This window comes from Eleutherodactylus coqui, chromosome 6, assembly GCF_035609145.1.
Source record: "Eleutherodactylus coqui strain aEleCoq1 chromosome 6, aEleCoq1.hap1, whole genome shotgun sequence".
Classification (NCBI taxonomy): Eukaryota; Metazoa; Chordata; class Amphibia; order Anura; family Eleutherodactylidae; genus Eleutherodactylus; species Eleutherodactylus coqui.
Genome location: NC_089842.1, coordinates 195469263 through 195493970, shown reverse-complemented (window position 1 = coordinate 195493970; position 24708 = coordinate 195469263). Strand labels below are relative to the sequence as shown.

At 46.2% G+C, this 24708-nt stretch overlaps 1 protein-coding gene across 3 annotated transcripts in view; it reads right to left on the bottom strand.

Annotated features, from left to right (window-relative positions):
- The window catches only part of HECTD1 (HECT domain E3 ubiquitin protein ligase 1), a 62079-nt gene extending 48663 nt beyond the window's left edge, over positions 1-13416 (bottom strand). For all 3 annotated transcript variants that reach the window (XM_066608564.1, XM_066608566.1, XM_066608565.1), the window contains exon 1: positions 13318-13416. The gene's annotated coding sequence lies outside the window, so the exon portion shown is untranslated. The remainder of the gene's footprint in view (positions 1-13317) is intronic.
- Between the last annotated feature and the right edge of the window lie 11292 nt (positions 13417-24708).

Here is a 24708-nt window from a genome sequence, read left to right as displayed (position 1 = left end):
TGTGTGGTTAACGTCGTAAAAAAATAAAGCAGTGGTACAGTTAAAGTAAATAAAAGTTTTACAATACATTATATATACCGTACCCAAAAACGGTACCAATAAAAACAGTACAGTTCACCATGCAAAAAGCAAGACCTCATATGGGCATGTCGATGGAATAAAAAAGTTATGGCTTTTGAAACGCATAGGTGAAAATCCCTCCAAAATCGTTGTGTCCTTTTGCCCAAAATAGGCCGGGTCCTTTCCTTAAGGGGTTAAAATGAAAATGTGCATTCTAAGAATACTAAAGGATGATATAAAGCCATTAAATAACTTGTGCTACAGCCCCATAGATTACACACCGCAGGAGACACCTTCCAGAGGTTAGGAACGAAGAGTCACCCTTCCAGCGCTGCCCCCATGAGAAGTTTCCGCCTTGAAGAAATACAGATCTTAGGAGGATGTGGTGGAAACATAAAATTAACTTCCCTGTAATGAGAACTATTAATAAGCACAAAGGTGTCTCCTTTGTTTCCTTCATCACAACAGAAGAGCTGCCAAACCAGAAAGCACTCCTCACGTGGCATAGAGCATGTGTCATAGATTCTAGGTGCCCTATGTTACCGGCGAAGAACACAGGACTGGACGGCAGAAGTACAGCAGTCATTTTCCAGTGCGACCTCCCATACAAATATGGTGTCGTGGTGAAAGTGTATTTTTTCCCCAGTTTGGCCGTTTTCCCATCCATGATGGATCCTCCAGCCAGAGGCTCCATCACAGATCTGGCTGAAAATACCGGAAGACAAAGTGCTGCATGGGAAGCTGGATGGAAAGCAGGTGGACCCCTTTATAGTCAATGGGGTCTGTCCGGCGCGGTTTGGTTCCATCCAGAGAAAAGAGCAGAAAAGCGGAATCCCCAATGGAGATGTGAAACCACCCAATCACAAACCAATATTTATATTGTCACGGCCGTATTAGTGCACTGTGTGCTACTGAACAGCCCCTAGTACTACCCAGTAGAGCTCTGCTACCCGGAATCAGTCAACAGCCGCCCTAATTCTGATTAAACAACAACACTCTAGAAAAAGTGGTTTTCTGTAAAACCACTTAGATGCTGCGGTCAGCAAGGACCATGCCATCGGTAAGGTTAAAAAGCATAAACACAAGTGCTCATCTTCTCCCTCCTTTCCTGCGAAAAAGACCCCGTTAAGTGACCATCAGAGAGCAAGTATGGTGATGAAAGAGTCCATGTTCCCCTCCCCTGTTCACTAGTCACAGATGCAAAGGGTTTACTTTTTTGGTTGCTAGGCACTACATATTTACATGTAATGAACTCTAATTATATTGCAATGCATTCCTCTGAATCATTAAACTGTTCCATATTCAACGGACCAGATGACATGAGAACAGTGAACCATCAACAGAAACAACCAGTGCAAATGTGATTCTCTTGGAGGAGGTTTTATACAGACTAGGGTTACACAGCAAATTTGGTTGCGACACAGGATGAGTGTCCAAAGATTGCCGTGTAGCCCTGCAACCTGCAACAATCTAATAGAAGTCAATGTGATTTACAAGTCGCCACGAGCCACAGACCCAAGAAAGCCAAAAACGATGGATTTCTTGCAATACGTGAGCCAAGTTCATGGCTACTAACGAGTCCACACGGACTCTATTAGGCTGTGAGATCAGAGCTACCCTGCAATCTTTGCAGTTCTACCATATGGATCTGAATGAAGGCACTTGTAATCCCTACGGCTCTGCACTAGGGAGCTGTAGGCACTGTATGTGCTGTGGGAAGAAGCCTCCATACAGCACCATATTGTAGTGGTACTCTCCCCTAAAATTACTGCTCCTACAGGAGGATGTGTCGTACAACGCTGCATTTTGTTCTGTTAGAATCCATCTAAATTTGGGAGACAAAGTCTCTGCAAGAAATCTGATGCGTACAGATTGGGCCCATGAATGCCGTATTGTTGTTTTATACACTTTACAACTTGTATAAAGCCGTAATACCATTGTGTGCATGAAACCAAAAACCGTAAAGTTAAGGAGCTTGATCCTGCACTTTAATCCCGACAGACAGTAAAAATTCAGTGGGAGATTAAAGCTCCTGCTGTTGGAATCTAGCAGGAGCGAAATTGGGTCCTCAGCTGTTAGTCACAACCAAGAACCCGGAGGAGAAGGCAGCAGTGATTTTTAACTGCCTTCTCTCTTGCAGGCTACATGAGCACTAGTAAATAGAAAAAGCGGAAGTGACACTTTTGCTATTCTACCCAGCGATCACGTAACCGCCGGATGTCCACTGTCAAGGCAAAGCTGCAGGGTCCTAGCAGATCCTGACCAGCTCTGTTAGGCCGTCTGTCCACGGGCGCGATATTCCATCGCCCGGGAGCAGGGGGGAGAACTGTCAGTTCTCCGCGGTGAGCCTATCTGACAGATAGGCTCACCGCGGAGAATCGTGGCATACTGCAATTTGCCGCCCACGAGTGGAGAATTGCTAAGATTCTCCGCTCGTGGACAGGTGGGCTGCGTTTTTCATAGCAACGCAATGGAAAGCGTTCACTGCGTTCCCTGCAGCCGGATTATCGCCGCAGGGAACGCAGTGCACAATCGCCCGTGGACAGGAGCCCTTAGTGAATACTGTCACTACAGGGGGATATTTTCCCATTTACTAGGGCGCCTACGGATGCTAACAGTTACAGTGGAAAAGTGTGAAATAAATATATACCATAAATACTCGAGTATAAGCCTACTTTTTCAGCACTTTTTTTTATGCTGAAAAAGACCCCCCTTGGCTTATACTCAAGTCGCGAGTTTCTTGCATTGCTTTCAATATAGCCACAGCAGCTGTCGGCACCCCTATTCAGAGCAATGAACTGCCGGCACCTCTGCAATGATTTTCAGGGAAGGGCTTTAAATATAAGCCCTTCCCTGAAAATTATCCCTAGAATGCGTAAAAAAAAAAAAAAAATATATATATATATATATATATATATATATATATATATATATATATATATATATATATATATATATATATATATATATATATATATACTTACATCTCAGTCGCATCTAGCCGCTTGGGTCCTGTCACTGTAAAGAAGTTCTTTTAGCAGCCGGGGATTTAAAATCCCGGCTGCTAAAGGGGTGCGTCTGATTGGCTGAGCGCTCAGCCAATCACAGGCAGCTCTCAGCCATTCATTGAATGACAGCTGAGCGCTGCCAGTGATTGGTCACAGTGCTCAGCCAATCATAGGCAGCACTCGGCCATTCATTGAATTCAGTGAAGTCCTCACAAAGTGCAAGAACACTTTGTAGCAACCCACAGGATAAGTGACTTTGGCTATAACATCAGGTCTGAATAGCTACATTCATCCCCGGCATCATCTATTCCGTAGAATCGCATTACAACTAGATGCCGCCAGAGTCATCTGGACGATGGACATGGTGTCAGAGGGTGCAATGGCCATCTAATGTGTCCTTCTAGGGGCATTATGGGCAAGCAGTAGTCAGACTGTGGGCACAATCTCCCATAGACTTTAATTGTACTTCGCACACTGAGCGCAAAAAATGTGCTGGTGAAAAAAGATTGCGGCTTGTCTATCTTGGCCGGCATACACGCCAAAATAGGGTATGGGGATTGGTGGCACGCAGCAACTACACACGTCATTGCACGCGGCGTGCAACTTATAACTTACGTTTTGGCAGCTCATAGAAGCTGAAGATCTCCAAGGCTGGCTGTCCACGGGCGAGGTGTTATTTGCGAGATCTGCAGCGAGAAATCGCACGCGGAGCTCACACGACGCACTTTCCATAGCATAACTATGGAAAGCGCAGCCTACTGCACACAAGCAAAAAATCATAGCGATTTTCTACTCACGTGATTAAAATCGCAGCATGCCGCAATGAGCCCATCATTAATATAGGCTCATCGCACAGACCTTTTAGTGCTCCCTCCTCCTTCCCCGTAACAGAAAATCACTAGCCGCTTTTTAAGTAAAACGTGCATTTTGCAATGGACAGTCGCACATTTCCCCTGAGCACAGTATCAGTCAGTCGGATCCAATAGTTGCAAAGAAAAGCATTAAACTGTAAACTTTTACACACAAAAAAGTTAACAACCTAGACCCCCACCCCCACCCCTCCTCCTTTCCGTCCTAGGACGCGGATATCACTATCCTTTGTTTGGGTAAAGTAAAACAAAGCGAGGAATGTGTAAAAGCAGCATGATGGGATGCCGCTCCCGGGACAATGTGGGGACAGAAAACCTGCGTTCAACACAAAAGACAAGCTCCAGTCTCTGTAAACAACTGCCTTGTCATCCACCACAACAACAAAAAAGGAACGGAGCGCCGAGTCCGATGAAGGTGACAGCTGGGTTCTGTCATGGTGTCTGACGTTGTAACCACTTTAGGACCAGATCCCTTTTTTATTCTCGTTTTCTCATGTCCACCTTCCAAGAGACATAACCTTTACATTTTTCCATAGACATAGCCGTGTGAGAACTTGTTATTTGAGGAAGGAGTTGAGGGAATTGTATACTGTATAATGTATGTAATGGAATTTTTAGAATTCCAAGTTGGGAGAAATAGAAAAAAAAAAGCAATTGTGCCTTTTTTGGAGAATTTCGTTTTTCGGAGTTCCCAGTGCAGTAAAAATGCCGTAAGAACTCTGTTTTGTGGGTCAGTATGACGACAGCGATACCAAATGTATATCGGATTTTAAACGTTTTTATATTTTTTAAAAGTAACTTTTTTTTTTTTTTAAACAAAAATTCTGTGAGGGCTTAGTTTTTGCGTGGTGAGACGTAGTTTATTACCACCATCATTTTGGGGTGCATACATTTTTTTGATCATTTTTATTCGATTTTTTTGAGAGTGCACAAAAAAATAAAAATAAATAAAATTCACAATTCTTGCCTTCAATGTGAGGGCTAAATATTGTGATGTTTTTATAGTTCAGACTTTTACCTATACAGCAATACTAAATATGTGGGGGGTGGGGGGGACGGGATGGTAGTAGTTAATACCCACGAGGAACTTGAACTTGCAATCATTTGATTGGCTTGATCAATTGATCGCTGGGCCTACTGTCATTGCAAACAGTGCGGAAAGTAGCGCCATCTGTATTGCAGTGGCCCAGTTAGGTAGTGGAGGCGCAGCTCCCATTGAATTCAATAGAAGTCGCCTGGTTTGGATCTGCAAGCAAAGCCATCATGGAATTCAATAGTAGTTGTGCCTGACACCCTCAGACTGAACCGAGGCGCTGATAGGGGTCCGCCCCTCTCCCACTGACTGTTCAGACGCAGTCAGCTTTGACCACAGTATCTAAAGGGAATCAGTCACCTACTTGTAGCCCTATAAGCTAAGCTGAAAGTAGGTGACTCGCTGAGTCGAGGGATTTAAGTATTATACTTACCTCCCCGTCGTTCCCCCGATCTCAGTGCTGAAAGGCGCTGCTCAATGCATTGAGCGGTGCGCTAAGTAGTCTGCCTGTTATAAATTTTATACTGGGTGGACTACGTAGTGCTCCGCTCAATGCACTAAGCGGGGGCTTCCAATGCTTTTACTAGGGCAATGACAGGGCAGGTAAGTCTAACACATCCCTGGACTCAGCGGGTCACTTACCTTCAGCACATAAGATTAGCTCATACGGCTAGAAGTAGGTGACAGATTCCCTTTAACTTCCATGATCAGAGCTAACTCTAATGGCAGCAGTTACTGGCAGCTGTTGGCTACCAAGACAGGCTGATAGCCGCCAGGCACGGAGCAAACTCAGCTCACGAGCACCTACAAACACACTCCAGGGCCGCAGGATGTTTATAGCCGTTTGGTGGTTCTGAAGTGGTTAATAGAAGAAATAGCGTTGCAGTGTGTGAACAGGGGCTAAGGGCTTACGCACACAGGTGGATGCCGTTCACTAAATGCGTATGTGAGCATTTGGCGCGCATTCTTTTTTATTTAAACGCATGTTACATCCATATTCAGCAAATACACTGCATGTTTCTGCATTTTTACACAATCCCATAGATTGTAATGGGTGATTTCAGACCATTATACGAACCAAATAGGCCTTGCTGGAATTTTTTTCCCTACGCTCGTAAAAACGGCTCATCTGAATACCCCAATGTAAATCAGTAGGGTTTATGCTGTATATTACATCCGTAAGTAGAGGAGAAACTAATCGCCCAAAAGAAGAAACAAGTAACTGGAATGTTCAACGGGCTGCAATTAATTCTCACCTCGGAGTAATGGCTGTGAATCCCCAGGCTTACAGTGCGACTCACCAGAAACTGTAACTAGATACAAACGGCCCTTTCAATAAGGGTTAAAAAAAGCAATAACCTTAGGAGCTAATTACAAGTACAGCATGTTCTGTTGACTACAGTGTAACCAGCATGACTGTGCAGTGACTGGCGGATAGTCATTACCATCCACCAGTCACTGCAGAGGAGGAACCTGTCCTGCAGCTCCACCAGACATGGGGACACCGGCGTGGAGACTCCGATACGGTTTTTACAAGCGTATGGATGACATAAGGGCCAGCCTATGTCCTCATACGCACGGGTAACAGAGTACTTGTAGCTCAGAACGAGCTGCAGTAACAGGTCATTGCTCTCCGTTAGCACGGAGGCTCAGCAGACAGTTTGGCCAAAGTTCAACTCCAGAAAACTTCTCTGAAAAGCGATCTGCACCGTGTTGTCGCTGATGGATTCATTACAGATGATCAGCAAGGTCCATTTACACTGCACCGAAATCCACATCAATTTAGCATTCATTTAACGCCATGGAAAATTGCGCCGTAGTTCATGTCAATTCCTGATGCGGTTACCGCATTGGGCAGTCATGGGTAGATTTGCCCAAATTGACTAGGCTGCTTTCAATATCTGCGTCGGGGATTCCATTTTCCTGCTCCGCTGTAGCAGCAAGAAAGGGGAATCTCTGTGGTGGATCGGGTCAGTGTTATGACGAACCGGACAGCGCCAAAGAGACTCTATTGACTAAAATGGGGTCCGTTCGGTTACCGCTTAGCTGACTGGCATTTTACCGGAAGAAAAAGTGATGCATGCAACACTACTTCTTCCGGTATTTTGCGCCGGATCCAAAAGGAGGTCAGGCACAGATGTGAAACCGGCCTAAAATCTGGGGCAGAACTCCGAGGCTCAGACTTAGATTTCTGATGTGGATTATAATGTCACATTCGCATAGGAAAAAAATCCAATGAGAATCTGATGTAACTACCACCGTGTGAACATGCCCCAAGACCCCACTGACATATATATGTACTGTATCACCGTGCCGTACAAGTGGGAGGTAGTACCTAAGCAGCGGAGTATATGAGATTCATAAGAAAATGCAACTGGCCCTACCAGCTAATGACAGGAAGCAAAGAGCAGCAGTAAGTAGCAAGCATTAAAGATATAGATAACAGCGCCATATATCAGACAACTCACATAGTAGTGCCACACTGCAGAAAACCACCAAGATGTAAGGCTGCTTTAACATCTGTGGCGGGGTTACTGCTCCGTTCAGGAAATCCGCGGGCCGAACGGATCCATCTAATGATGGACGGAATTGAACAGCACTGAACGGACCCGATTGACTATAATGGGGTCTGTTTGGTTTCTGCTCAGCTGGCCGCCATTTTACCAGACTAAAAAATCCTGCAGGCATCACTATTTCTTCTGGTATTTTGTGCCGGATCCGCAATGGAACTCCGACCAGAGGTTATCGCGCAGGTGTGAAAGCAGCCTTCATCAAACAATAAGGTACAATGTTCTTGCACCTGAGTGGCATTCTTGACCTCTAGACCCCACAGAGGCTGCCATAATGACACCCATGAGCCCTGGACAACTGACCACCTGGGTGGGGCGAATCCCTCCATATTATATATACTGTAGCAAGCATGATGACGGCATTCTCAGCGCCACAATGACTGCACGTAGTACGGAGAGGTAAAACCTGACTGCATCACCCTGCAGACACTTGTTACAATGTATCCAGTCCTCAGTGTATAATAAACATCCTGGAAAAGGTTCCACAAGTGAAGTTAATGTGTCATTGGTCCCACATATCACTAGCGGTACGCATAGGTGTGTGCGGTCAGCTCTGAGGTCTGTGAATATGGGTCAAAATATCCCGCACCATACAGCTGTCCAGGAAGGGAGCAGCAAAGGAGAATCCCCACGGCCAAAAGGTTCCATACGGATTTCTCTGTATGGGGAGCAGGAAAGGGGAGTCCCACGGGTAAATGGCTCAGTCTCTGGACGGAACTAAACAGCATTGGGAGGATCCCATTACCTATAACGGGGTCCGTCCACTTTTCGCCCAGCTACCTGGTTTTAGGATGGAAGAAAAAGCTCTGCAGTAAAACCGCTTCTTCTTGCAGTATTTGTGGCTGAACCTACGACAGAATCTCCGGGCAGAAGTTCCAACGCAGATGTGAACCCAGCCTAACCCCAACGAATCCCCATTATAAGACAAAAGGATCAGTCATAACAGACCTACACGTGGCATCATTATACAGCATGGACAAATAGGCAGCAAAATCTGGATTTTGGTGCGTATCGTGCTTCAAATTCATAAAACAAACTAAATTGAAACAACCTTGACAGTTTTAAGGCCCATTTAGAGACAACGATTATCGCTCAAAAGCCGTCTTTTGAGCGATAATCGTTGTGTGTAACTGCACTGACATCGTTCAGTTTTCGTTAAGCCGTCGCTGATCTTTAAGCGTGCTGAAAGACAACGATGAGCCTTATCAGGCATTCACAGCAGAATACAGCTGATACTATTGTTTCTGCTGTAGCCCGCTCCCTGATCACAGGCTGGGTATGAAGAACAGAGAGGTCCAGCTGCGTTTTTTATACCCGGCTCAGAGTGATCAACAGCCGGGCGCTCCGAGCAGAGAAAAGCTGGATGCAGAAGACAAGCAGGGCCACCCCGCTTGTCCTCTGCATCCTCCGCTCGGAGCGCTCAGCTGTATAACAGCCAGACGCTTTGAGCAGAGAACAGCTGGATGCAGAAGACATGCAGAGAATAGAACAGATTGATATCAATGGGTTCATTCTCAATGATTTTTGCACAAGCATTTCGTGCGTGTGCATAATAGGAGCTGCTTTATTTTCCTATGAATTTGCGCACCAAGCGCCACATAGAAGCCTATGGGAGGTGTGCAAACAGGCGCAATATGCTGCGCAATTCTGTGAAATGGAGAACAGATCTGGATCTCATTAGGCTAAATAACCTTTTGAATCAGGGTGCAGGTGTTTTGCGCACACATTCAGCCCTTTCATACGAAACGATTAAAAGAATAATTCAAGCAAGAAAAAGTAAATGATGATCATTCAGTCTAAACGCAGAAAACAACAGAACGTTGAATGATAAATAATTAGATTTTTGTTCGTCGTTCATTTTCTACAGGACTAAAAATCATTGTTGACTCGTTCACTAATAGTTCAGTCAGTCACTTATATGGCGAATGAGAACGACTGAACGATTTCTCGTTTGAACGAGCCAACGATGTATCTGCCGTATAAACAGGCTGCCCGAGAGAACGCCGACATCACTCGTGCATTCAGATGATTGTTTCATGTAAACGGACCACAAGTCCGTTCCGGAGAATACATTTCCCTTTAAAGATTTACAATGAGGGAACATAATTCTGAAAACTACAGATTTTCCTCACTGAAGTCGGCGCTGCAAACAGGAAGACGTCTTGGGTAAAGATTAGCAAATCTGAAAATTCCCCTTGAAGGCATTTTGCAGACGGGCAAATATATTATATATATTTACACTACTGCATATTGCAAGACAAGGGAAACACTGTTACATGCAGCTTCCAGCGTCTCATCCAAAACATATACGCCAATTGCCAAAATACCGCCAAGTCAAATTTTCTCCACTTGCCCGGCTGGAGTTCTCAAATAGGAAACACTTCCGTTCCACGTGAAACTCACACACGAGGCTCGGGCTTTAACAGATGCGATCGAACGCGTTTCTGCATGAAAAACTCCCTGCATCCACGGGTAACACGCACAATGCCAAACATGATATCAGGCCCACCCACATGTAGGTAGCCTTATGTTCATAAGTTTCAGATTTTGGTGTGGATCCGCGTCAACATCTGCACCGTTTGGTCTAGATTTTGACATATTTGGGGCAGACCCACTGTGGATATCACCTTTTCAATTGAAGGGGTGAATTGTGTTGCAGATCTGAACTAAAATCTACATCAAAAGTGCGGATTTTTTGTGTGTTTCTAGTATGGATCTTCTGCTGTGAAAAATCGGCACAGTTTCCGCTACATGTGAACCTACCCGTAAAAAGTATCTTTGATTTGAAAAGGGTTTTCCCACTAATGACATTTATCCCCCATGCAGTGTAGAGCATAAATGTATGACCGCTGGGGGTCTGAGCAATCCTGCATACGGCCCACCCCGATTGTCCCATGTGACCCCAGCTCCATATACCGCTATGGCTCGGAGGGACATCGATGTGCCCCCCCTATTTGGTGGTTCAGTGGTTACCACTGTTGTAGATTTAATCCCAGAGAAACAAGACAACTGCACAGATTTTCTATGTTCTCCCCGTGTTTGATGGGCTTTCCCACTCCGAAAACATACAATCTTCTGTTCACCCCTGCGCTGAAGCCCCCCGCACAGAATTCGTACAAAATCACAGAGAAAACGGCTGCATTATTCTGTCTGGTAAAATGTCATACAGCGAGACAGAAAGCAGACCGACCCCAAAATAGTCAACGGGGTCCGTCGGGCATCATTCTTATCCATCCAGTGGAGGACATATCAGAGCTTGAGCGGATACAAAGGCGGGCAACTAAAGTAATAAATGGAATGGGCAGACTACAATACCCAGAGAGGCTATCAAATTGGGATTATTTAGTTTGGAAAAAAGACGTCTGAGGGTTGACCTAATAACTATGGATAAATATATCTGGGAAGGATACAGAGATCTCTCCCATCATCTATTTATACCCAGGACTGTGACTGTAACAAAGGGGGCGCCCTCTACATCTAGAGGAAAGAAGGTTTCTACACCGACATAGAAGGGGGTTCTTTACTGTAAGAGCAGTGAGACTGTGGAACTCTCTGCCTGAGGACGTGGTGATGGCCAACTCACTAAAAGAATACAAGAGGGGCCTGGATGTCTTACTTGAGTGCGACAATATTACATGCTATAGTCGCTAATTACTCAAAAAGGTCGGTGATCCGAGGATTATTCTGATTGCCAGATTGGAGTCGGGAAGGAATTTTTCCCCCCTGAAATGGGGAAAATTGACTTCTATCTCATTGGCCTTCCTCTGGATCAACATTGGGGGATAACAGGCTGAACCGGATGGACAATATATCTGTTTCCGGCCATACATACTATGTTACTATACGGCGATTCCGTTATTTTTGCTGTGACCTACTAAGGGCTCGTTCACACTACTGTGGGCCGCAGCTAACCATGTTCATTTCTCAGTCCTGTTTGGCGAGAAGAGAAACAGATATAATTAAACATTTCTGTATTATACTCTGCCGATTACTATTAATAAAAAAAAAATAACTGAAATATCTCCATTCTCGTTTTTCAAACTGCGCCGTCATCCTTACAATGTGTTCTGTGTGAAGAACGGAATGGAACACAACAGAATTAAACGAAGATTCCAGTTTGGTTTGAAATCTGTGGGAAATAAAATGGAAACATTTAATTCCGTTTTTCTTTGTGTTTCTCTGCTTCCCAAATGGAACTGAGAAATGAAAGTGGTGACCCAAGACCAACAGCTGTGTGAACGAGCCCAGAGCATATGAGGCTGAGGAAAAGAAATCTTGTATAGCACCAACTTATTCCGCAGCGCTTATTTATTACCCCCCACCAAGCTGGGTGCTCATTTTACCGACCTCGGAAGGCTGAGTCGACCTTGAGCCGGCTACCTGAACCATGTGGGGGACTGAACTCACAACCAACAAGACAAGTCCATCCGGTTCAGCTCATTACTGCCCAATGTTGATCCAGAGGAAGGCAAAAAACACAAAACAATGAAATAGAAGCCCAAAAAAATGTCCTTCCCGACTCCAATCTGGCAATCAGTATAATCCCTGGATCACCGACCCTTCTAAAGTAATCAGTGATATAACATGTAATATTGTTACACTCCAGGAGGGCATCCAGGCCCCTCTTGTACTCTTTTATAGAGTTTGCCATCACCACGCCCTCAGGCAGAGTTCCACAGTCTCACTGCTCTTACAGTAAAGAACCCCCCTCTATGACGGTGTAGAAACCTTCTTTCCTCTAGATGTAAAGGATGCCCTCTTGTTACAGTCTTGGCTATAAATACATGGCAGAGATCTCTGTATTGTCCCCTGATATGAATATACTCACTTATTAGGTCGCCCCTCAGTCTGCCGTTTTTTCTAAACTAAACCACCCGGATGTTGATGACTTGGGTCACCGGTAAGGCTTCTGTCTGGTGACCCAACGGCCCATTGCTCGCACTAGAGGTCCGCCGGGCGCGTTCACACAGCAGTGATACTGGAGACCGAGCGCGCCAGAGATCTCTCTCAGCCCCTCCGGACAACCGACCGCTCAAAGATGGACGACTCCTGTTCAGACTGAATGAGAAGTCCTCGCTATCCGCTTCATTTTAGTGAGCTCAACCACGGCGACAACTGCGCGGTGTCTCGCCCGGCGCCCCCCGGTGGCTGCACAGAAAGACTCTCGCCACATACGATGATACAGCAGGTACCTTACGCCTGTTATTTAGATTGTGATCCCTATCAGCAACGGGGGGCGGCGTGGCAACAGTCTCCGTATCGCGGAATACGAGGGCGCTATATCCACGAGTAAAACGGAACACTGGGAATACGTGAAATAGTTCAACGCAATTCATAGAAAACGCGACGATTCCTCGCTATGGCGTCTGTGGCGGATTACCCCAAATTACGGGATCAGCCGTAAGTCGCCCCCCGACCCGCACCTTTAGTCCTGGGATACAGTCCTCATGACTCTAATAAGGTGATATTGATATATATATATATACACACAGGACCGGCCAACAGAGGGTTAATGGCCTGCCCGGACATGTCGGCCGTTCCCGGAGAACCCAGCACAACACAAACCCCAATCTAGTTCTGCCACCGAGTAATCGACTAATCGGTCCGGGTCCGCGCAGAGCCCGAGCCCCGGCGCCAGCAGAGGACCCGTCCCATGATTAGGCCTCAGCCTGGAGTTTCGGGCCTGTTCCCCTCCAAGTCCTCCAGTCAGCCATGACAGTGCGGAATGCGGCGGGACCCGGCTAGGCCGCACACAGGCGGGACCCTCGTCGGCTTACCGTGTCCGTACGGATCCGGGCTGGGCCTCTCCGCTCCGGACGATCCCGGAGTCACACGGAGCGTGTCACGGGCTCAGCCTGACGCTCCGCCCACTCTGCCGCCCGGCTGCCAGCAGAGGGCGCTGTGCTGCACAGTCCCAGGCTGCGCGGGGAGACCACACACTCGGCGCTTTACTTCTTGGTTCACCTTCCCGGCCGACTCGCTTTCTACAGGATTGTAGAATCAGCTCAGTTTTTTTTTCATCCCGCCCGCAACCATAAGATCCATGGAGTCATTTAGTTCTTAACAGGATTGTCGGCGCCAAATGAAGGCTGTAGGAGCAGTCAGGTATGGTGGGAGCTCATAAGGAGCAATGTCCACTTTCTGCCCCATTATTAATAATGCCTCTTATGCCCCTGAGATAAATGATGCCATTTTTGATGACCCCATAACTGATAGGGCTGCCACTTCTGCCCCCATATGTTATGTCGTCAATTCTTCCCCCATAATTAACAATGCCACCTTTTCTGCCCCTGAATGTAATAATGCCACATGTGTTTTTTCTGCGCAGCCTATTTGCGCGCTCCATATACTAAATACAGTATTTCGGCCCGTAAATGCAAAGATAGGACATGCCAGTTTGTTCTTTTTACATGACTGAAATACACCACGAAAATACACAAATGGGAACAATCCCGCTGAAATCAATGGGTTCTATTCATGGGAATTACGCATGACAAAAAAAATCGTGCGTAGAGATGGGAGGTTTGCAGAAACTAATGGTGGAGAACTTTGATGCTGCGGTGTGCCATAACTATATGGGCATTCGTGTCTGACATTATTATTAACATTACTACTCTGCTACCAGTACATCATATTATTTTATGTACCAATTAGACAATAACCCTTTCCAATCCAGTGTGGGACCTCATCCGGCATTAAGATTTCCTTGCATAGCTCCCAAGTCCGACACGTTTCTAACACTATGCAGATGAGAGCTACATCATCGGAATCTCCTCCTCTGCATGCTGTAGCACATGTATATTGTACATATATAATAATACTATATATTATATATATAATATATATTATATATAGAGAGAGGTATGTGTAATATACAGGGGCATACCTAAAGGCTCAGGGGCCCGGGTGCAAAAGTTCACCCGCAGAATTTCCACCCGTGCCCGCCTGCATAGGATTGCATTACAAAACACAATCCTATGCAGACGGTCGCGATTTGTCCAAGTGAAAATACACGCGGGAAACAAATCGCGGCATGCTCTATTTCTGTGCGGGTCTCGCAGAGCCCCGCACAGAAACGTCACTCCCGATGCCCTGACTCTGCTCTGCGCATGTGCCGACTGGGCACATAACAGAGCCGGAGCCGTGGAAGAAGGTGAGAGCAGCATTGGTTCCTGCAAGGGCGCGGGTAGGGTCCCGCTGCAAGAATTCTCACAGGGGATTCGACCCAGCCGTCTGCAGGCGGCCTAAATCTAGGGAGATGTGTAACTTATACCAGCGATAGATAGATCTCATATTTATCTAACTTCTATCTACCTATCTTATATCTATCTATCTCATATCTAGATAGATAGATAGATATGAGATAGGAGATAGATAGATAATATGTAGATATATATGAGATAGAATACAGATAGATAGCTAGATACACACACACACACACACACACACACACAGACACAGACACAGACACACACAGACACACAGACACAGACACACACAGACACACAGACACACACACACAGACACACAGACACACACACACAGACAGACACACACACACACACACAGACACACACACACACACACAGACACACACACACAGACACACACACACACACACAGACACACACACACACACACACACACAGACACACACACACACACACACACACACACACACACACACACACACACACACACCGGGGCCCAGACCACTTCTCCTCCACGTGACAGCAACAGCACAGCTTCCCTTCAGCAGGAGGCAGGGGCAGCACATGATCACTGTGCCCTGCCGGCCCATGTGACTGCCTCCCTCTTCCTCCCTGCTTCCTCTCAGGCTGGCCACTCTGCCTGCTGCATGATTGGAGCCTTGCTGCAGACTGAACGGCCAGCCATTAATGCACTGAATATGCATATGTGTATGGCGGAGGGTGGCCTTGGGGCCCCCTGAGCGCAGGGGTCGGGCCGCCGCCACCGCGACCCCACTGACCCCTGATGCTATGCATATGGTAATATACATATAGTGTAATATACATTTTCACTCGCTTTTAATTCTCCATAAATTGCTAATAAAATCAACATGACAGTACATTTTTATGTGTTTCTGGTGAGTAAGGCTCGCCAACGTGTGATATCCTGCAAATGTTAGGCATTTAAAATTGCCTCGCATCATTTCAATGCTCTGCCGGCCCCGTTGAAAACAATGCGCGATTCAATGTGAGGTGTTGTGAGGGAACAGCCAAATATAGGACATGCCACGATTGTTTCCCCGTGCCGCAATGCAATGTGGGAAAAGATCGCTTATGTGTATGACCCCATTCAAAAGAATGGGGTTCATATTCATGAAAGATCTGTGCATCCCGCAATGCACAAATGTCGCGCTATTTTCTCAGGCCTAATGGCTCCTTTATACTGATGCCCATCTGATGCATTGGTTTCCAATACCTCAGTTCAGATGAGTGTTTTTCTGCTGCGTAAAAGCGCCCGGCCAGCCTGCAAGATAACGAATACGGAGTTCCGGTCGGGCGCTTTTAAGCTGGCCAGAAAAGATAGTTCTGGAACTATCTTTTCTGGCCAGAATACGGCCGCTGCCATAGACTCCTATGGGAGCCTATGGTAGCTGCTGAAGAAGGGAGGTGGGAGGAAGTTTAGCAGCGTGACTGCTAAACTCCCACCCCCTCCCTCCTCCTACTCTCTGGCCCTTGTCCGCTATTCGCAATGGGAGGTGGCGGGAGTTAATTGCTAATCTCCCGCCCCCTCCCATTGCTGCCAGTGACAAGGGGCGGAGGGGAGGCTGGAGCATAGCACACTAGCTCCCACCCTGTCCTGCCTCCTTCCCTTGCTGAGAGTCAGCAAGGGGGCAGAAACTGTCCCCCCTTGCCAACGGTATCCCGGGCTTGGCGCATACTTGCCGGACCTGGGCCGTCTGAACAGGCGTTAAAAACGAGTGTTTTAACGCCCATTCACACGATTTTCGGCCAAGGTCTGATTTTAATGCATTTTTCCACCCAAAATAAATTTGAGCTGGGGAGTGTGTGGGTAGCAGGGAAATTGGATTGGAAATGGTTAACTTTATAATTGGGACTTTTCAACTGTTTGGCTTCTACAGTTAATGTAGCCAAAAATTTAGTAGTTTCAGCAAAAAAAAAAAAAGGCCCAAAGATGCCCATAGTCTTAGAGCCTCTATTCCAGAGGCTCTAGGGCCCCAGTGAAAAATTAATTGCAATGCAAGTTCTGAGAAGCAGATTAAATGTAAAGCATGTTACAAGAGTTTTAGAAACATTGGAGCAGATTTACTAGTCCTATCTGTTAGTTAGCAACAGTTGACATACTACCTGTGCAACTGCACAGAGGCCGAGAGTGGATAGGGGGCCCATAGCAGAATGGCCCTCCCCGTCCGTGAAACGGTGGCCATGCTCCAGTAACACTGTCCACAGTACACAGACCGTGCCCCATGCAGCGCTCTCTGCAGAGTCGGAGATGGGGGAAGGAGTCAGGTAATGCTCTATACAGAAGGTGGCATCCAACAAGTCCTGCGTGTGATGAAGAAGAGTTTTCTACTGCAGCTCTTGCTGCTGGATGGAGTTGTTGGATTTGGGGCCCCATGGTGGGTTGGAGAAGAGTCACTATTAAGTGGGGCCACAGAAGGAGAGTATTATTAGTAAGTGGGGCCACAGAGGGTACTCTATTACTGAGGAGGAGGCACCGAGAAGTTCATTGGAGACAAACAGAGGCTGGACAGACATCTGTCTGGGATGATTTAGTGATCCTGCACTGAGCATGGAGTTGGACCCGATGACCCTGGAGGTCCCTTTCAGCTCTATCATTCTATGGCAGTGGCAGTGTGATAGACATGATAATTATTTAGTATAAAATGTCTATCGCTATTTGTATATAACCCAAATGTATTTTGCTATTGTAATGACTTTCAGCTCTGAGGAGTTCAAAGGACACACACAATCTAATCATGGTATTTGCTAGCCAATGGATGGGTGATGTATTTGCTCTAAATACATCGAAGTTGCTCAACCAGTTTCTAAGAAGTTAAAGGGCCATAGTGTCGTGTATATCCTGTGTGTTTACCTAGGCCCCCTTCCACTCTTCAAACACAAGCTAGTTAAACACATCTTGTCAACTACACAGAATTCCTTAAGGTTGTCTGCATGCTAAAGAATACAAAGTCCATACTATAGCGGACGTGAGAGAGGGTGGGCAGAGAGGTGGGCAGAGAGGTGGGGGATTCTGTATGATCCGACAAATGAGAATCCTATATGTTACTGATGTAACCTGTTGCACGCCCATTGTGTGTCTGTACAATAAAAGGCCCTGTCTGGCTGTTTCTGGACGGAGAGCCATTTTTAACATGAGATTCATACCTTGTGTTTGACTTGGTCAGTGTGCGCATACTGCTTCCACACAATTAGGAAAGCGACAAAATACCCCAAAGCCTGCTGGAGAAATCATAGTCCAGATCAGTGGCGTCCCTGGGTGGGCCGAGTTAAGAGATTTTGATTTCTTTCATTCTGGAAAAATACAGAGATCGGCGGATGGCACGCAGAACTCAGGGGCCCGAAAATCTACAGAACACGGTAAGATTGCTTTATGTAAATCTACCGATGTGATCTGGGTTCTGACTGCTTTTCTGCCTGTTCCTGATCCAGAGTGATAAATCAATGAAAGGCAGGTAATATAGTTCTTTCTTACTCGGAAAAGACCACCGTTTTAACCTGCTTAAGGGGTATTTTGTATGCTGTGTCTGTTATGTCTGAGACGGTTAAAAATTGTGTATACAAGACCAAGAGATAAATTCTGTGAGGGTTAATGTGTCGGGAGGGCGGACTCGGCTGTTTAAGTCTGAGGGAACACACCAGTGACACGTGCTCCTAGGTAAAACTAGTGTGAGGTTAGGAAGATTTATGATACGTATACTTAGCTTTTATGATTGAGCGTGTTATGTTCTCATATGTGGAAAGGTATTTACGGGTGAATATAGCCGTGGTGTGACGGCTGGCTCCAGAAACTCTTGGTCATTGAAAATAATCGTCAGTCTCTGTGTATAGCTAAATGTCCTGTCTAGATCGTGTACAAGGAGTGCTCTTGGGGATTACTAGTATACAGTGGGCTGTTATAAAGGTAGATGAGATATATACCTTGAGCCGTTGTGGGTATTCTCCAGTAATCCCGTCTGTCTGCTATTATAGAAACAATGTGCAGTGTTGATTATTGGGGGAGGGGTGCTGGTAAGAGAGTGGACTGAAGTTAAGCCACTAAGAGCACTTCTCAATTAACCCTTTCTGTTTACTTTGTCTTTCCCTGTGTTTTATAGAATTAATGCGTATTGTAATCTGAGTGGGAAAGAAGGGTTATATGGGAAGGATTTGAAGAAAGCAGATTTTACAAGAGGAACACTATTGTGTCCAGAAACTTTGAATAGAATAGAATAAGCAGGTAGCATAAAGTTGAGCAGATTGAGAAGGTTCAGGCATAGACGCAGGTTGTTTAGAGAATGGGGAGCAAAGTGAGCAAGGACAAAGGTCATAGAGCTTGTGATTTGGTTACTGAACAATGGGAAAGGATCAGGAAAAGTTGCAGAAAGAAATGCCAGGTTATAGACAGATAAGATAGGTTGTAGAAAGTTTTCAGAAGATGAGCAGGAAGCCTAGCAGAAAGAAATGTGTTTTTAGATTGCTAGAAGGAGGTATAATGTAGTTAAGAGATTGAAGAGGGGAAAGCATGTAGGGGGGGTATGTGTATTGCTTATGAACAATGTAATGTCTTTGTGTTGACTACAGCCCCTCCCTGTAATGGCGGCCGCCGTGCTTGCAATGTTTACAATCCAACATAGTGTGACTCTGCAGTAAATGTAGTGAGGCCTGCCCCCACCCTGAAGTTATTTCCCCCCATGTGCTCACTTTCAGGGTGTGTGATGTTACTTCCGGTCCCTCCCCATCCGGGACAGGACCTGGCCCCGCCCCTTCCTCCTCCAGCGGCCATCTTGCCTCACCTGGAAGTGCTGCTACTCAGCAGCCATTTTGCCTCACCTGGGAGTGCTGCTGCCCCTGGCCCCGCCCGTTCCTCCGGCAGCCATTTTGCCTCACTTGGGAGATTTGTAGCACCGCCCCTTTCTGCCTCTGGCGGCCATTTTGCTGCACTTGGGAGGTCTATATTCCCCAATGCCACTGTATCCAGTGCTAACATCATGATTGTCTGAAGTAAGGTTTTGTTTGACCAGACTTTGTTACGCTCCAAGATGTGGCCACTTTGGATGTGTGATAAGTTCAGGGAAACAAACCTTTGTGGAGACGCAGCTTGGGACATAGTAGATGACTAAGCTGGTTTATAGTGCATGGAAGATTGGAGTTGATGCATGGGGGGCAGAGACCAGGAATACATGACAGGGGACGCTCTCTCATGTTCCCAGGGGCTCTGTTTTCCACTGCCCGCTTCTCCAATGGATGCTCAGACAGATGATGTTATGGAAGGCTCCTACAGATGAAATAATTTCACTATAGTCACCCAGCAAACTTTTTCATGCAATTTGGTGAAGTAATTTTACTTTTTATGTGAAGAAAGAGGGACTGAATTGCCCAGAGTAGGATGTTAATTCATCCGTATTCTTTAGTTTTTTCTTTAAGTCTTTTGTATATTCTAGTGTCAGTCTACACTGAAGCTATAATTATATTCCGACAGGAGAGTAAAAGCTAAACGCTGGCCATACCCTGAAATACTATTACACTGGGTGACGTAAAATTTTACTTGTGTTGCGCCCCCTTGTGTTAAAAATTGCTAACTGCGACCTGAGAGGGAAAAAAAAAAAAAAAAAAAAAAATTTTGTAAGGAGATTTTCGCTCAGACTTCGCTGCATACAATGTCACCTTGACCTACAAAGTGCTTGTTTTTGTGCCTCTTGGTTTACTAGTTTGAACGCAATGACTCTTTTTCCATTGAGTATTGCGGTTCAAAAGGGGGGAGGCATAGGTGATCTGGGTCATAGATGATCTAGGTGTTGTAGATCAGCTATTGGGTTTTAAAAATAAATAAATAAATGATTTTGTGCTACAAGATTCCGAGCCATGTGAAATAGAACATCAGAACGATTATTTAGTACTAATTCAGTAAGAAACTGCAGATATGCAAACAGTTATCAGAACCCCTGTTGATAATGCATATGTTGAGCTTTTTGCAGATGGTACCAGGGTGAGGATTGATGACTCCACATCGGATATGCAGTGGTCACACAACAAGATGTCCTAGAAGCAGAAGCTCTGCCTCCGCATGTCACAGTACAATAAGCGGAATGGAAGGCCCTCACTGAGGCGTGTAGAGTGGCGAGCGGTAAGACCGGCAATCCTTTACACTGACTCCTGGTATGCATTTGGCATAGCTCATGATTACGGCCCAATATGGAAGGCCAGACAGTTTTTTTACCTTAGCAGGACAACCAATTGAGAATGGTGCAACGGTACAGAGTCGCATGGAGGCCCTACTTCTACCTGACAAAGTTGAGAGTTCGCACCGATTCCTACACTGGAGAGGCGAGAGACGACACCCTCGCTGACAGCGCAGCAAAGGCAGCGGCCCTCAAGCCGTGGAAGAAAGAAGAAAGATACTGACAGCATGAGTCAGTGGTAAAAAAAAAAAAAAAAAAAAAACTTTGGACATTGACAAAAATTTGGACTTTGATATGCTAAAGACTTTTACAGTTACCAGCCAGCAAGGAAGGAAAGAATAAATGGACTAATATGGGAGCAGCAGAAACAGGACAGTGTGTGGTGAACGGTCAACAGCACTTGCCCACCACAGTTCCTGTATCCCATGATGGCCCAGCTGATGGACGGAAAGACCCACCTAGTAAAACAGCAATGACGACGACGCTTGAAAGAGGTTGGGCGACTTCTAGGTTCTCTGTAGCTGCTGCATCATTTGTCCGGTTTAGCATGATCTATGCCATAGGTGAGTCAGGGCAGAAGTAAATTTGCCACATCACACTTGCCGGGACCACTCTACCCATTTCAGGGATTGCAAATTGACTACGTTCAGCTCCCCACTTGTTGGGAAGTATGACTACGTGCTTGTTGTTGTTGATGTCTTTGCAGGTTGGAGGCCGACCCTGTTACCAAGGTAAACAAGTAGGTAACCGCAAAGAAGCTCATGAACGAGGTAAACTGTGAATATGGGGTACCAGAGGTGATTCAGAGTCAGACAGAGGTATAAACTTCGCAGGTGAATGTAACATGTCATGTCTGCTCTGGGTGTATCCCAGGCCTTTTACATACTGTACCACCTTTAGTGTAGTGGAAAGGTGGAGAGACGTAGTGGCACGCTAAAAAGTAAGATACTTAAAAATGACGCCACTTTGGAAAGACTGTCATCCAATAGCCTTATACAGTGTTAGATATGAACCCAGGGGGGATTGTATATTATCTCCCTACGAGATTGTTTGGGCTAGCCCAAAGGCTAGGTCGTTACTATCCTCAGTGGTTACAATTACAATCTGATGTGTTGACTGAGTATGTGATTTCCGTTGTTAAAGAACTAACCAAAGCCTATGCACAGGTGTTCTCTTCCAGACTCAGAGGCAGACACTGGGACACATATCTTGCAGCCTGGGGATTGGGTGTGCGTCAAGAAGTTCCCCAGGAAGCACCCTCCTGAGCCCCGATTTGATGGCCCCTACCAGGTGCTTCTGACTACTGCCACAGCTGTGAAACTAGCCGAAAGACTTACATGGATCCACGCTTCATACTGTAAGAAAGCTTCAGATCCGGGAGACCAGTCTTAGTTGTGCCAAAGACGTTACTCTGGTTAGGGCTAGTGAGAGAGGAGGGTGGCAACTGGAATCCTTAGTCGGAAGAATATGGGGGTATGGTTACCTTCTGGTATAACTCGTCCAATGCTTAAGTAGCCGCATATTCCTTCGACTATTGTACTGTGGTCCCGTGTCTAGGCACAAGATCCCACCGCAGGCCAGATTTAGCTCAGTCCAGCTGGTTATATGACTCATATACCCGGGGAATACAATATGTTTGCGCCACTGATAACGTCTGGGGAGAAGACTGCCGTTATTGGGGATTAGTGGGATGGAACACAGGAATAGACTAGTCCTATAAACCGCGAAGTGCCTTAAATAAGAAAAATAGGAGCGGGAAATCCCTAATTAGTCGTATAACCCTCCTTGAGAATAATAAGGACAGCAGGTATTGGAAGGCTGAACTTAGTATGTTGCTTGGTTTTAATGCGGTTTTTACATTAACCATGGGAGATCCAAGCCCGGGGGACGGGGAGACTTATAGTCTGGGGACATACCGGTACGGGAGGACAGATCCCTTAGGGAAGTTTAAAATAAGGGATATGGTAGATGCAGCCGAATGGAAGCCTTCACTTAGTCCCGTGCCCATAATTAACCCCCTCCGCCGTAAGATAAAGACCTTGACGAACATGATGATCATAGCCGACCCTACCTTTTGAGGACACCTTGACAGTAGCGACTGGCTACTCTGACCAGAATCTCTGGTTGGAGTTGATGAGGTACAATGCTAACAGGAGCAACAAGTCTAACTGTTGCGTGTGCGGTAGTGCCCGACTACACTCGGGAATGGTCCCCCTAAATCTCCCTGTAGATGCTGAAGAGTGGTTTATTAGTCTCTTCACGAACATTTCCGCTAATTACACTGTCCGTGAGAAATGGAAGAAGGAATACTCTATAACTACTTAAGTGTTTTGCACCGGAGAGAGTATTACTGACTACCCTGGAAACTACACCTGCCAGGCAAATAGGCAGGGTGGAGGGAGATTTTTGGGGAACTCGCCAACGGGTATTGCTCCTCCTACAGTATGATAGGAGGGGAATAGATGCAGAATCAGGTCCAGTCCTTAGGAGACGTTTACTGGCTTTGTGGAGACATGAGGTAGAGGACCCGCCTGGAGGGTAATTGGACAGGGGAGTGTGCCTTAGTAAAGCCCTTATGCTCCTCCACATCCTGTCAGACACCAACGTTTCCCTTGTTTGAAAAAGATGAAGAGCCAGTTCTGATAATGCCAACCACGTACGCTACCAAAGAAAAGGAGAAATGTACTAGTACTGCGCCTGCCCCGATCTCCTAAGATGGATTGTCAGTGGAATTCCCATTTGCCTAGGGATAGTGCAGAAGACCTTAGGTTCCGGCGAGGGCACACCCTGTGGGGTGTTAACTTGTACAGATAGAGGGTATGGATGCCCGGAAATGAGCCCAGGGAATCCATGGCCTCCCTCTGAGGTGAGGTAGGGATCCCCCCCCTCCTAGGAGTAGGGACTTACGGGCAGTGGGAAAACCCTGACGCAAGGGTGAGGCGACTTGGACGTGTTCACCATTAGGACTATCTCCAGGAGGGACTTTGGTGTGGGTGAAGATTAGGGAGTCCCACGCCGTGCGTACCTGTTCACGCTACTAGTATTGTAACATTATGCTAGAGCGAGAAGAGAGACCCCTGGTGGTAGTTTTGATCTACACGTATACATTGACGCCATAGGATAGCCAAGGGGGGTACCTGACAAGTTTTAAAAATTAGAGACCAAGTTAAAACTAGATTCGAGTCCATTTTCCTGATCATTATGGTAAATAAACGTTGACTGGATTAATTATGTTTATTATAATTAGCAGTGGTTTATAAATTATACTAGAGACGCCTTATAGGGACTAGTCGACCAATAGGACCTACCTCGACTATGACTTTTTTAAAAAATAGAATGGCCTTAGAGACGACTTTAGCTAAAAAGGGGAGTGTCTGAAAGATGATAGGGGAGACTTGTCATACCTACATCCTAGACGACACGTGACCCGCGGGTAAAGACGCAGTTGCTATTAAGAAGCTGACCACACTAACTAAAAAGAGCTAACTTTTGGGACCAGCACTCGCCATGGATGAGCGGGTGGTAAAGGATCCTGGCACAGACGGGCGTCGCTGTTGTATGTGAACTGATGGTTACCTTTTCTGTTCTAGTCTGCTGTGTTATCCCCTGTGTCAGAGAGACCTGTGAAACTGATGCTGGAAAAGCCGCTCCCACCATGAGTTTGCTGGATGCATCCCCAGAAGGAGTGGACAAGTCCTACACCCCCTTGAAGACCCTAAAACGAACCTTCAACGCGCTCCGGTTATAGGCTCATGCGCAGAAGACTGTGAAAATTAGA